Source organism: Ornithodoros turicata, unplaced genomic scaffold, assembly GCF_037126465.1.
Source record: "Ornithodoros turicata isolate Travis unplaced genomic scaffold, ASM3712646v1 Chromosome21, whole genome shotgun sequence".
In the NCBI taxonomy this organism is placed as follows: Eukaryota; Metazoa; Arthropoda; class Arachnida; order Ixodida; family Argasidae; genus Ornithodoros; species Ornithodoros turicata.
Genome location: NW_026999337.1, coordinates 356,828 through 360,678, shown reverse-complemented (window position 1 = coordinate 360,678; position 3,851 = coordinate 356,828). Strand labels below are relative to the sequence as shown.

At 40.7% G+C, this 3,851-nt stretch overlaps 1 long non-coding RNA gene across 1 annotated transcript; it reads right to left on the bottom strand.

The window, feature by feature from the left end:
• Positions 1-1,054: 1,054 nt before the first annotated feature.
• On the bottom strand, positions 1,055-3,178 carry LOC135373092 (uncharacterized). Its single transcript, XR_010416275.1, has 2 exons — positions 3,064-3,178; positions 1,055-1,564 (listed from the first exon to the last, which is right to left on the bottom strand). It is a non-coding gene; the product is annotated as an uncharacterized LOC135373092 (long non-coding RNA).
• Positions 3,179-3,851: the final 673 nt, after the last annotated feature.

Here is a 3,851-nt window from a genome sequence, read left to right as displayed (position 1 = left end):
TACTCCCCACCTATGCATCAGACTCGGGTAACTAGCATTACGTCACACGCAGGGGAAAGGGATCGCCGTTGTCGGCCTCAGGCAACGTCACGACTGACGGGGAATGTGCGTCCTGGGCCGACTTCTAAGGGAAGTCTGAGGAAAAGCCCACAGCCGGCACCGGGATTGGAACCTGGTAAGCATGAAGAGACCTTGTGTTATCTAGGTGGTGTCCAATCGGGGTCGGCGCTTTTCGCACTTTTTTATCTTTTTCGTTTCTGCTCTCTCTCTCTGTAGCAGACGACGCTTCTCCCGGGTTGCACCGCGATGACGCGACTCTGGCGGGTAGTTGCGGGCATTTTACGTAAAAAGCTGAATGCTTTGGAACAATATTGAAATCCATGGCATTCCACTCGTGACAGGTGAAAACCTAAGGAATAAACTAGACGAGATATCTAATCTTTTGTCTGTAGCCATACCGACAGATAAAGACATTGAGGCTGTTCATCGGCTTCCTGCAAAACAAGGTCAGATTCCTGGCATTATAGTCAGATTTACTAATAGAAGTATGGGAGAAAAATGGATCGAAAATAGGACACATCTGAAGGGAAAAACAAGGGAAAAACGTTAGCTGGCAATCGTATTTTTCTGACCCAGGCAAACAAACGACTACTGTGGCTGGTTAAAAGAAAGGCCGAAGAATTATCCTATAAATTTGTGTGGTGCAAAGGAGGATAGGTATACGTTAGGAAGGAAGCGGGCAGGAAAGTCATCATCACTACAACAGAAAGCGACCTTAAGCGACTACAATGATTCTATCCAAGTAGTACTGTGTCATGCCGAGGCTTCGGGGGTGAGAAACTACAGGATCCCTACCCCTGAGCCCTGCGCGTATTTTTCCCCGCGCGACGCGTGTGCGGAGGGTTGTCCACGTGATTATCGGCGGGCGAGGGCTGCGCGTAGCATATTTTTCAGCCTGGGCAGACTTCTTTGGCCGAATTCACATATTTTTCCGATACAACAGGTGAGCGGTTTACATGCAGAGACATGCAAAGAAGGGTCATACACAAAAAAGGACAAGTGAAAATATATTTATTAATACCATTCAAATTGAGATATATTTATTAAAGCCAATAGTGCTGGGAATTGTGATGCCAATCAGGTGAAGGAGAAAAACCCAGCCGAAAAACCTTCACCAACTGTAACAATGCGGTGCTCGGGTGGAGGGTTGCTGTGGTGGGCGGAGCGTGACCGGAGGGCTGCGTGCGCTCTTACCATTCACCCTGGGCTGACTTCTTTCACCATTTTCCTACTTGGGCCGACTTCCTTTCCGTGACAGGTGGGCGGTGCTCGGATGGAGGGCTGCTGTGGTGGGCGGAGCGTGACCGGAGGGCTGCGTGCGTGCTTACCCTTCACCCTGGGCTGACTTCTTTCACAATTTTCCTACTTGGGCGTCGCGTGGCCGGAGGGCTGCGTGCGCGTTTACCATTCAGCCTGGGCCGCCGACTTTCGTCATTTTTCAGCCTGACTTCAGACTCAGACTTTTTTCAGACTCTGTGTGAATGGGAAAAACTTAGCCAAAAATCTGAAATAGAAGGAACACAATACACGTAACAATACTTATTAAAGGTATGATACATTAGCATTGAATAGGTATCACAAATCAAACACAATATTTTTTATTAGTGGAAGTTTTTAATGAATCAGAAGTGATAGCGCATTTAATCAAAGAAGATATTCTTAATCAATACGATTGCAATCAAAATTTCAAGTGCTATTATAAAAAGTCTGACATGTTAGAATCTGATAGGTGTAAGTAATTTCGAGCACAATAGCTAAGTTTAATATTCCAATGTGACACAAATTTAATTTCTATTGAAGTGAATAGCACAGACAGAAGGCAATAATTCGAATCAACACATAGCATTAATATAGAACCTAACCGACATGTAGGGAAATAATAGCTACACCATATCAAAACGAGAAACGATCACCACATTTAATCAAAGAAGATATTCTTAATCAATATGATTATAAACAAAATTATAACTTGTATTATAAAAAGTCTAATATTCCTATACGTGAGAACCATCTTTGCAATAGCGGGAAGTTCTGATAGTTGTATGTAATTAACTGTGAACAGCAGAGACACTGGAAGACTATGGGACACGAACACAAGACGAAATAACATCTATACCACTACGAAGAAGATATTCCACTTCACCACATAGCACGCTACTAGCCAACAAACAGAACAAAGAACGACACGAACACAAGAGGAAATAAAATCTATACCACTACAGAGAAGATATTCCACTTCACTACATAGCACGCTCCTAGCCAACAAACAGAACAAAGAACGACAAGAACACAAGAGCAAATACAATCTATACCACTACAAAGAAGATATTCCTGATCAAAACGACATAGTAATCTATCATTCAGAAAATCACAAGAAAAAAAATCAAACTCATCAGAAAACAGACATGTTAAAAATGAACTTCACCACATAGCACGCTTCTAGCCAACAACCAGATCTAATGATATCTACCCTGATTTGTTGAAGACGGGTACCGATAGATGTATGGGAGACCATGGAACACGAACGACAAGAACACAAGAGGAAATAAAACCTACACCACTACAAAGAAGTTATTCTTAATCAAAACAACATAGTAATCTATCATTCAGAAAATCAGAAGAAAAAATCAAACTCATCAGACTCATCTGGCATAACATTTCGAGCACAATAGAGAATCTCAATTTCATATTCCAACATTACTCAACTTTTAATTTCTTATTAAGTGAACAGCATAGACGTAAGGAAAAACGAGAAACAACACAATCAACAGCTACAATTAATAGAGAACGAAACCTGCACACTATCCAACACATAGAGAAATAATAGCTAATCAATCTATCAAAGGCGAAATAGCACAGACTTAACACTATAGCACAGACTTAACGCTGAAGAACAGAGGAACACGCGGCGACACGTAAACAACAACAGAGGAAAATAATCTATCATTGAACCAACATAAAATCGACCAATATACAATTTTCATTCTAACAAACACTACGAACCTTAATGGAGGTATCCAAGACGTAGGAAATATGCACTGTTTTCACTCTTTTCCTCAAAGCCGGGAGACTTTATGTCTCTATCTATATGGCCAAAGCACTGCGCATGCTTTATCACTCAAAGGGTTGGGGGCTATATTACTTCGTCCAGCAAACGGGGCGCTCTAGAGGTCAGATAAGAGAGAGTACAAAGGCAATATATTTTATTGTGCAGCGCAAATAGATGTCGATATCACTCGCGGGGGTCACTATCTTTTGGCATCCTTTCCCTGAAACGGAAATCTTTCGTCAAAGTGGTTGACAAGTCGACTAAGTTTGTAGAGATGCGATATTGTTATTGAACACGTAGAGAAAGTCCAAATTATTAATTGGTAGCAACGATACTCAGTCGAAAACGAGAAACAAATTTAATTACATCAATTTTTTGTAATATCGTGCAACAGAAATTTCTAATGAACCACACAGAAATATCAAATGTGAAATGCAACTCAGAGTTATGAAGCATTCCCATCTTAGAGGTACTTACTTATGTCAATCGAGTGAACAATTGAAACAAATGCAAGACAATAATTATTTCAGGCAGTACGTTCACAACTCATAGAATATCAGACGAGTGAATACTTGAAACAAAGTCAAAACAATAATTCTCACGACAGGTGGAGATTATAGCATTCTAAACCAGATAATAAAATTTTTATCAATAAAATAAACATAGATATGCTTTTAATTAAGTGTAGATCTGCACTTGAAAACAGAAGAGACAATTGCTCTACATTGAAAAGATGGACAGA